Source organism: Chiloscyllium plagiosum, unplaced genomic scaffold, assembly GCF_037043375.1.
Source record: "Chiloscyllium plagiosum isolate Xiang-an unplaced genomic scaffold, Cpla_swu_hap1 HiC_scaffold_27, whole genome shotgun sequence".
In the NCBI taxonomy this organism is placed as follows: Eukaryota; Metazoa; Chordata; class Chondrichthyes; order Orectolobiformes; family Hemiscylliidae; genus Chiloscyllium; species Chiloscyllium plagiosum.
The window spans coordinates 29,709,646-29,721,025 of record NW_028270165.1 but is presented as its reverse complement, the minus strand read 5'-3'; the positions used below and the strand labels follow the sequence as shown (position 1 = coordinate 29,721,025).

General features: G+C 43.5%; 1 pseudogene; it reads left to right on the top strand.

Annotated features, from left to right (window-relative positions):
• Window positions 1-9,382: 9,382 nt before the first annotated feature.
• Window positions 9,383-10,457, top strand: LOC148143503 (uncharacterized; annotated as a pseudogene).
• Window positions 10,458-11,380: the final 923 nt, after the last annotated feature.

Sequence of the window (11,380 nt, the reverse complement as noted above, 5' to 3'; positions counted from 1 at the left end):
ATTTAAATAAATCGGCTATATGTTCAACATATTGAGTGTTGAATGTTTATAATATCACAAACTTAGGTTACTTCCTTTTGAAGTGCGCTCCCTGTCCCCTGTCTCTCCCTGTCCCCTGTCTCTCCCTGTCCCCTGTCTCTCCCTGTCCCCTGTCTCTCCCTGTCCCCTGTCTCTCCCATCCCCACCACCACTAACAAATGTGAGGTATGAATAGAGCTTCTTTGATATTGTCTCATAGAGATGTACAGCACGGAAACAGGTCCTTCGGTTCAACCCAACCAATTATCCTAAATTAATCTAGTCCTATTTGCCAGCATTTGGCCTATATCCTTATAAACCCTTCCTATACAACTCCCCATCCAGATGCCTTTCAAATTTAAGTATACCAGCCTCCACCACTTCCTCTGGTAGCTCATTCCATACACTCGCCACACTCTGTGTGAAGCAGTTGTCCCTCAGGTCCATTTTAAATCTTTCCCCTCTCTTGCTAAACCACACCTCCAAATTTGGACTCCCCTATGTTGGGGAGAAGGCCTTGTCTATTTAACCAATCCATGCCCCTCTTCATTTTATAATCCTCTGTAGGGACATCCCTCAGCCTCTGGTGTTCCAGGGAAAATAACCCCAGCTTATTGATGAAGTAGAGCGGTGGATATGGTGTATGAGGATTTTAGCAGGGTGTTTGATAAGGTCCCTAACTTTAGGCTCATTTAAATGGTAAGGAGGCACAGAGTAAGGAAAGTTTGGCTGTCTGGATACAAAATTGGCTGGCCCATAGAACACAGAGGGTAGTAGTTAATGGAAAGTATTCAGCCTGGAGCTCGGTGACCAGGGTATTCCGCAGGGATGTGTACTGGATCCTCTGTTCTTTGTGATTTTGATAAATGACTTGGATGAAGAAGTGGAAGAGTGCGTTAGTAAGTTTGCCAATTACACGAAGCTTGGTCGAGTGGGGATAGTGTAGAGGGCTGTTACAGGTTGAAAATTGACATTAACAGCATGCAGAACTGGTTAATGAATGGCAGGTTGAGTACAACCTGGAAAAGAGTGAAGTGATTCATTTTGGAAGGGATAATTTGAATGCAGAACACAGGAATAAATGTAGGATTCTAGACAGTGTGGAGGAACAGAGGGATGTTGTGGTCCATGTCCATAGATCCCTCAAAGTTGCCACTCAACTTCATAGTGTTGTTTAGAAGGCGTATGGTGTGTTGGCTTTCATTAGCTGGGGGATTGCGTTGAAGAAGCCCAAGGTTATACTGGAGCTTTGTACAGTTCTGGTTAAACTACACGTGGAATATTGTGTTCAGTTCTGGTCACCTCACTGTAAAAAGGATGTTGAAGCTTTAGAGAGTGTGGAGAGGAGATTTACCAGGATGCTCCCTGGACTGGAGGGCATGTCTTATGAAGAAAGGTTGAGAGAGCTGAGGCTTTTCTCCCTGGAATGAGGAAGAGTGAGAGGCGACGTGACAGAGGTGTACAAGATGATGAGAGGTATAGAATTGGCAGAGGCCTTTTTCCGGGGTATCACAAGGGGCATAATTTGAAGGTGATGGAGGAAGGTCTAGGGGAGATATCAGAAATTGTTTATTTGCATAGAGAGTGGTGGGTGCATTGAATTCACTGCCAGTAGTGGTGGTAGTAGAGTCAGATACATTAGGGATATTTAAGCAACTCTTGTATAGGTGCATGATGTCAGCAAAATGAAGGGTATGTTCGTTAGTTTGATCATAGAGTCAGATAAAAGATTGGCACAACGAGGGCCGAAGGGCCTGTGCTGTGCTGTGCTGTTCTATGTTCTATAATCGAACGGATTGAAAAGCATATTAGTCATAATCTAATGGTGGAGCAGACAGAATGGACTGAATTTTCTAGTTCTGCTCCTATATCTCATGATCTTATAGCGTAATAATTATCCAATCGACGTCAGAGCCTATACAGGCAGAACCATTGAATGGCTTCCTTCTGTGGTCTATCCCGTCATCCCTCATCCACACTTCAGAAAATCAGATCACAATGCTGTGTTCCTCTTCCAAGCTGACAGGTGGAAGCTGATCCTTCACAGACAGACGTATAATCCTGGTCCTAGGCAGTGGAACAGTGTCTCCAGGACTGCTGGGAATCAGTGGACTGGACCATATTTAAATACTCAGTGAAAAATCTAGATGAGAGCGCCACCTTTCTCACGGACTTTATCAGCAAGTGTGTGGAGGACTGCATGCCAAAGATATCAATCAAAAATCTTGGATGAATTGGGAAACTGACTCCCTTCTGAAAACCACGCTTGCAGTGTTCAAGTCAGATGACACAGACCTGTACGGAAAATCCAGGTATGACCTCCGCAAAGCCATCAGAGATGTTAAGTGGCAGTACCAGACCAAATTAGAGGCACAGAACAACAATCCAGACGCCAACGGACAGTGGCCGGACCTCAACCGTGTAATGGGATACAAAATCAAGCAGAGCATGATAGTACAAAAAGATACATGCCTCTCTGATGCACTGAACACTTCTCAGCTTCAAGCAAAATGCCAACAGGGTGGGGTCCCCTACCACAACACAGCCCCAGGCACAGCTGTTCCTCAGTCCCTCCTGCAGAAATCAGATCATTTGGGGCTGTGTCCACCTCAGCCTATTTCGAAACAGTGTTCTGGCAAAAAGGATAAATAGGGTGGTCACAAGGGCTTTAAACTAGTGAATTGTGGTGGGGTGGGGGGGGGGGTGTTAGTGGCGGATTGAAAGGAAGGGGAAAACGACAGGAAGTATAATGTTCAATAGAAAAGAAAGCAGCAGGTCAGCACGAGGGCAGGGTAGTTTAACCACATCGTCTTCAATGTAAGAATATAAAAGGAATGAAAACGCAGGAGGTATTATTATTGGAGATGTTCAAATTCAAAAAGGTCTAAAAACTAGCATAAGTGCACTTTACCTGGATGCTCGTCAAATTTGAAACAATGTAGACAAGTTAAAGGCATAAATCATTGCAAATGAGTATGTATTAGTAGCCATTATAGCGACATAGATGCAGGATGGTCATGACTGGGAATTAAATATCAGACTATTCACAAAGGCAGATAGGAAGGGTAAGGGAGGTGGTGAAAGATGATATAAATTCCATGGTGAATAACGTTGAATTAATTGGTGTGGAAATTAGACATTAGAGAGTCATAGAGTCATTCTCCGAAGAAAAGGTTACTGATAGGCATAGTTTATTGGCCACCAAATAATAACATCACGTTAGGGCAGGCAATGAACAAAAATATAATCAGTGCCTGTAAAACCGTATGGAAGAAACAGGAGTGCACTTTGTGTCTTTCACTGTGTCTCACACCTGCACACACACACCATGGGTGCTGGGGAAAAAATAAGCACTACCGCACTTAGGTGGTAGTGTGGGGGTTAAAAAAAAACAAGAAAAAAAAGAAGATAAACTAGAAAAAAAGAAAAAAAAAAGAAAAAAATAAAAATAAAAAATAAAACCGTATGGCAATTAACATGGTGGGGGGGTTATTCTGCATGTCGATTGGTCGAACCAGGTGGTTGAAGGCAGCCTTGAGGATTGAATGTATCCACGATAGTTTTCTTGAGCAGTAAGCAATGGAACAGACGAGGGAGCAAGCTATCCTAGATCTGGCCCTGTGCAATGAGACAGAAATAAGTAATGATGTCATAGTTAGGGATCCTCTTGCAAGGAGCAATCACAGTATGGTTGAATATAGAATATAGATTGAAACTGGGAAGACAAAATCGAATATCAATGGAATTTTGTCCTTCATTGCTTGAGAGATTGAGCTGAAAGCAAAGAGATTTTGTTACAGTTGTAGAGGGTGTTGGTAAGCCATACCTGGAGTACTGTGTGCAATTATGGTCTCCTTACTTGAGAAAGGATGTCTTGACACTGGAGGGGTACAGATTAAATTCATCCTGTTGATTCCTGAGTTGAAAGGTTGGCTTTTGAAGAGAGACTGAGTGACAGAGATTACATTCATTGAAATTTCGAAGAGTGAGAGGGTGCTTATAGAAACACATAAAAGTGTGAAGGAAATGCATAAGATTCAAGCAGGCAGAATGTTTACACTGGTAGGTGAAACTAGAATGATCAAGAAGACACAAAAATACCTCCTCTTCCTCAGGCGTCTGAGAGAATTTGTTCTGTCCATAAGGGCCCTCACCAACTGTTACAGATGAGCAAAGAACAAAGAACGTTTACAGCCAAGAAACAGGCCATTCGGCCCTCCAAGCCTGAGCTGATCCAAATCTACTGTCTAAACCTGTCGCCCAATTCCTAAACATCTGTATCGCTCTGCTCCCTACCTACTCATGCATCTGTCCAGACACATCTTAAATGAATCCACCGTGCCTGCCTCTACTACCTCTGCTGGCAATGAGTTCCAGGCAACTACCACCCTTTGTGTAAAGTACTTGCCGTATGTACCCCCCTTAAACTTTTCACCTCTCACCTTGAAAGCGTGACCTCTCGTTACTGAATCCTTCACCTTGGGAAAAGGCTTATCTCTATCTACCATGTACACCCTTCATGATTTGTAGATCTCAATCACGTCCCCCTCAATTTCTTTGTTTCTGATTAAAACGATCCTAACCTTCTTAACCTCTCTTCATAACTAGCATCTTCCATACTAGGCAACACCGAGTACACCTTCTCTGCACCCTCTCCAAAGCGTGCACATTTATTTGGTAATGTGGTGGCCAGAACTGTACACAGTATTCTAAGTGTGGCTGAACAAATGTCTTGTACAATTTTAACATGATCTGCCATCACTTATACTCAATACCCTGTCTGATGAAGGCAAGTCTACCATATGCCGCCTTGTCCATTCCATCTACCTGTGCAGCCACCTTCAGGGTACAATAGACCTCCACTCCCAGATTTCTCTGCTCATCAACGTTTCCCAAGGCACCTTCGTTTACTGTATAATTCGCTCTAGAATTAAACTTTCCAAATTGCATCACCTCACATTTGTCTGGATTGAACTCTATCTGCCATTTTTCTGCCCAACTCTCCAACCTATCTGTATCTTCCGGTATTCTTTTACAGTCCCCTATGCTTTATGCTACTCCACCAATCTTCGTGTCATCTGAAAACGTGCTGATCATACCAACAGTGCCCTCTTCCAGATCATTTATGTATATCACAAACAACAGTGGCTCCAGCACTGATCCCTGTGGAACACCACTGGTCACCATTTAAAGAAACTCCCTTCAACTACTACTCTCTCTGTATCCTGTTGCTCAACAAGTTCTTTATCCATCTAGCTGGAACACCCTGCACACGATGTGACTTCATTTCTCTATTAGTTTACCATGAGGAACCTTATCAAATGCCTTACTAAAGTCTACAGCCCTTCCTTCATTATCAACTTGGTTACTTCCTCAAAGAACTTTATTAAGTTGGTAAGGCACGATCTCACCCGCACAAATCTATGTTGGCTATCACTGATAAGCATGTTCTTTTCAAAATATAAATAGATTTTATCCCTCAGTACCTTCTCTAGCAACTTTTCCACCCCTGACGGCAGGCTCATTGGTCTGTAGTTACCCAGAATATCCCTACTACACTTCTTGCACAGGGGAACAACGTGAGCAACCCTCCAGTCCTCTGGCACCACACCTGTGCTAAAGGATCTGTCAGGCCCCTAGCTATTTCTTCTCTTGTCTCCCTCAGCAACCTGGGATCGATCCCATCCGGTCCTGCAGATTTGTCCACCTTAATAACCTCTAGCCTACCCAACATATCTTCCTATTAATGTCAACATGATTCAAGTAATCAAATGTCTATCGCTGATCTCACCATTCATCATGTCCCTCTCATCAGTGAACACTGATGCAAAGTAATCATTCAGAATCTCACCCATTTACTCAGGTTCGACACAGAGCCTTCCTTCCTTATCCTTTAGTGGACCAATCCTTTCTCTAGTTACCCGCTTGCTTCTTATAGAAGAATGAAATACTTTGCGATTCTCCTTAATTCTGCTCACTAAAGCTATTTCATGACCCCTTTTAGCCCGCTTGATTCCTCATTTAAGAATACTTCTACTCTCCAGATATTCCTTCAGGGCCCATTATGTTCTTAGTTGCCTGGACCATATGTACGCTTCCCTTTTCACCTTGGCTAGTCGTACGATTTCTCCTTTCACCCACAGGAGAAATAGGCTTTTCCTATCCTTTGCTTTCAACGCGACATGCCTATCCTGCACTATCTTTAGCTTATCTTAGAAAGCCTCCCACACATCAAATGTAGACTTCCCTTCAAATAGCTGTGTTCAATACACATTTCCCAGATCCTGCCTAATGTTGATATAATTGGCCTTGGCCTCGTTTAGTACCCTTCCCTCAGGACCACTCTCATCTTTATCTATGAGTATTCTGAAACTTACAGAATTGTGGTCAGTGTTCCCAAAGAAATCCCCCACCGCAACCACTACCACCTGGCCTGGCACATTCCCCAATACCAGGTCCTTCCCTCGTCGGAATATTGACATATTGCTCTAGAAAACTCTCCTGGACGCTTCTTACAAATTCAGACCTCTGACACTAAGTGTATCCCAATCAATGTTGGGAAATTAAATCTCCCATTGCCACTGCTCTGTTGCTTTCTACATCTTCCCATAATCTGTTTACCTATTCGTTCTACTACCTCACGCTCACTGTTGGGAGGCCTGTAATACAGCCCCAATAATGTAACTGCACCCTTCTTATTTCTCAGCTCCACCCATAATGCCTCACTACTCAATCCCTCCATCGTGTCCTCCTTTAGCACAGCTGTGATATTATCCCTGACGAGCAATGCAACTCCTCCCGTCCCCCTTTTACTTCCCTCCCTTTCCAGTCTGAAGCGTCTATATCCCAGAACATTTAGTTGTCAATCATGTCCTTCCTTCAAGAAAGTCTCTGTGATTGCAATAATGTTCCAGGCACCAATTCAAGCCCTAGATTCATCTGCCTTACCCATTATACTCCCTGCATTAAAGTGTATGCACTTCAGCCCACCAGTTCTTTTGTGCTCATCTGCTCTCTGCCTACTTTCCCCCTTATTAATGTGTTCATTCTGCCTATTCTTTCATTTCTATGCTGACGAGCACTGGCACTGGTCGTAATCCCGAGATCACTAATTTTGAGGACCTCCTTTTTAACTTCTCTCCTAGCTCCCTGAATTCTGCTTTCAGGACCTCATCCCGTTTTTAGTTTTATCGTCGGTGCTTATATGCACCAAGACAACTGGCTATTCACCCTCCCCTTTTAGAATGCTCTTCAGCCGATCTGTCGCATCCTTGACCCGAGCACCTGGTTACCTTAGAAATCATTCTGTCTGGGTGCATAACGACGTGGTAAAGCAACTTGTCTGGCCAGGACGGTAAGAAACTATAGGAGGTCGTGAGCAGAGTCGAGATAATCACTCAAGCCAACCTTCAATCCATGGACTCCATTTACCTTTCTTGTAGCTGGTGAAAGGCTGCCAAAATCTCTAAAGATGCATATCACCACAGAAATGCTCTCATACAATCTCTTCCATCAGGCCGAAGATGCAGAATCATGAACGCTGGTTGCATTTTCACGAAAAAGCTTCTTCCCTGCCGTTATGAGAGAGATGAATGGTCTCTCAGACTTCAAATATTATGGATGTCCTATAATGGTATAATCTGTATGCTTCACTCTGTTCAATTTTTTTTTTTACTCGATCTTTATGTCCTTGCTTACTGTAATCTACTTATATTTCTCACAAAGATTTCATTGTACTTAGGTACATGCGACTAAACATCAAACCAAATCAATTCATTGTCATCACCAGAATGCTGTCGGGCGTCATAGTCTTTGCCATATTCAGTGCGCCAACCATTTCTTTGACAGACTTTGGACAACCTGAAAATGAAGGTATTTTAGTCAAAGTAAAATTTCCATTGTTACTTTCACCAGATGGCTTGTGATGTCACGTGCCAGTCCCACCGAACCTGCACAACCTTGCGGGAGGAAATTGGGGCACCCGGACAAAAGCCATGCAGATTCGGGGTAAATGTGCACACTCCATAAACATAAGTGTCCAAGGCTGGAATCAAAGCGGGTCCCTAACGCTGTGGCGTAACAGTGCTAACCACTGAGCCAGCGTGCCACAAGTTGATTCCATTTGCCGTGGAACATGGTGAGCTGTTTATCCACTTTAACGTGCTAGTAGAGGCGCTTGCCTCGTGGTACTATCGCTGGACTATTAATTCCAGGTTCCACTCTGACATGGCATTTGAATTTGAATTTAATAAAAGTCTGGAATTAAGAGTCTAAGCATAACCGTGGATCCATTTTTTTTTGGAAATTATTGGGCAAAATCCCTATGTCTCATTAATGTCTTTACGGAAGGAAACTACCATTCTTACTTGTTCTGGCCTAAATGCCGTTATTAGTATCTGGAAATCCGTCCATCTCTAAAGCAAGCATATATATGCAATTGCAATGCATCAAGATGACACCTTCAGCGACGTTGAGCTGCTGTCTGCATGAACAAGACACTAATCTTAGGCGACGACTCATACAATTCTGTGATGAATTTTCGAGCAAAAAAAAAAACAGAAATAGTAAAACTTACAGCAATTCGCTAAGGTCTGAATATGCACATGAATTTGTAATAAAATATTTATGAAATTGGAGACTTAAACTTGAAAGAGGACAAAACGAGGATCACAGAGATTTAGAACATTGTCCACAAGCATTAAACAGTCTAGACGATTCGATTGTGTATATACATGAATGGGCTCTGATTAAAAGTTGTTAAAATACATTTGCATCGCTCAAAAAAGAGGGTTAGAATAGAGTGGTGCTGGAAAAACATAGCAAGCAAAGAGGGAGTTTGACCCCACCCTACAGCTCACCAAAAGGATAAACATCACACTGAGGAACCTACCAAAAAACGGAGAGATAACCAGGTTTGACCTACAAAGAATGACACTGAAAGCAACAACACCCCCAGATTCTATGGACCACCTAAAATGCACAAACCAGACATCCCACTCAGACCAATAGTATCACTACTAGGGACACCATCACACTAACTGGCTAAAGAACTAGAGCAGAAACTGAAACACCTGATCAGCGGATCCAGACACTCTATACAGTCAACACAGGAATTCTTGGACATCATCAGAAATATACACATAGACAAGGAAGAAACTATGGTCTCATTCGATGTAACGGCACTGTTCACCTCTATCGACAAAACCCTAGCCAGAGAAACAATAGCCAACCTGCTGGACATACAGAACAGACAACAGGACGGTGAACCTATCAACAAAGACGTCACACTCAAACTACTGGACCTGTGCCTCACAACACACTTCACATTCAACAACCAAATATATGAACAAATCAAGGCACACCCATGGGCTCACCCATCTCTGGACTCAGCAGAAGCGGTAATGCAAAGATTAGAACAAACAGTCTTACCGCAAATTCAACCCAAACTTTGGGTCAGATATGTGGATGACACCTTTGTAATCATTAAAAACACAGAAATAGAGAACACACACCGGATCATCAACGCCACCCTCACAGGAATCCGATTCACTAGAGAGGAAGAAAAGGACAACCAACTCCCATTCCGAGACGTGATGGTACAGAGAACACCGAACTGAGAATTCACCACAAAGGTACACAGGAAAGCCACACACACAGACCAAGTCCTGAACTACGAAAGCAAACATCCCAACACACACAAAAGAAGTTGCATCAAGACACTATTCAAAAGGGCCACAACACACTGCAGTACACCAGAACTGCAAAAAGAGGAAGAAGAACACCTATACAATGTATTCGCCAAAAACGGATACCCGCGCAATTTCATCAACAGATGCCAAAGGGAAAGACAACGGAATGACTACATGCCACAACCAGAAGGACTAGCCACGCTACCATACAACAAGAGCATTTCCGAACTGACAGCCAGACTACTGCGACCACGAGGACTCATAACAGCACACAAACCAACAGCCACTCTCAGACAACAACTCACCAGAACGAAGGACCCGATACCCAGCATGAGCAAAACCAATGTAGTGTACAAAATCCCATGCAAGGACTGCACAAAACACTACATAGGACAAACAGGAAGACAGCTAACGATCCGCAACCCTGAACACCAACCAGCCACGAAACGACACAACCAGCTATCTTTAGTAGCCACACACGCAGATGACAAGCAACATAAATTCGACTGGGACAACACAACTATTATAGGACAAGCCAAACAGAGAACAGCCAGGGAATTCCTAGAGGCATGGCACTCATCCACAGATTCAATCAATAAGCACATCGACCTGGACCCAATATACCGACCACTGCAACGGACAGCTGGAACTGACAACCGGAAGCGGCAGATTCAAACCACTACAAATGCCGGAGGAAAGATCACAGAAGCGCTTCACAGGAGGCTCCCAAGCACTGAGGATGTCACCTAGACAGGGGACGAAACGTCTGCAACACAAATTCCCAGCTCGGCGAACAAAACCACAACAACACATAGCAGGTCAGGCAGCATCCGAGGAGCAGGAAAATCGACGTTTCGGGCAAAAGCCCTTCGTCAAAAAAAAGGTGTTGATGACTGAACAATGATTACCCTCTGCCTGCTTCTTGAAGCCTATAGACTGAAATTTGGAAAGGATACAGCAAAACACAATTTCACACATTTAAAACAGAATGATTATGGTGTTTGATGCTACAGTGCAACAAACGCTGGTGAAGGCAAATTGTATGCTGGCCCTCAAAGCGGAAGGGTAGAATACAGGAGCAAGGATCCGTTTCTACTGTTGTACAGGGCCTTGGTGAGACCAGAAGGTATTTTGGCTATGGAGGGAGAGGAACAAATGATGACCAGACTGATTCCTGGAATGGCTGGACAAATATACAGAGAGGCACTGACTCATTTAGAACTATATTTACTGGAGCTTGGAAGAATGAGGGGGAATCTCATATAAATCTATAAATCTCTGACAGGAGTAGAGAGCGTCAGCATAGAAAGAATGTTACCGATGACCAGAGAATTTAGGAGCAGGACAGTCTCCAAGAGCCGAGCTTCTATTTTCTATGTTTCTATTGAGAGTCACAATTAGATTTGGGGCTACATCACTTGCTCTGTGATCGCTTGTGCTGAAGAATTATCAGGAGGCAGACTTTGGCTCCGTTTTCCATGAAAGATTGATTTCTCATCGCAGGTTACTCTGCGGAGGGTCCGTGTGGACTTGTTGGGCCGAAGGGCCTGTTTCCACACTGTAGGGAATCTAATCTTAAAAAAGATACCATGAAGGAATATAATTTACCCATGGAAATATAAACACCACCTGAGCAACAGCTGCGCGGATCTGTTTGTTGCAAGGACTTTCAT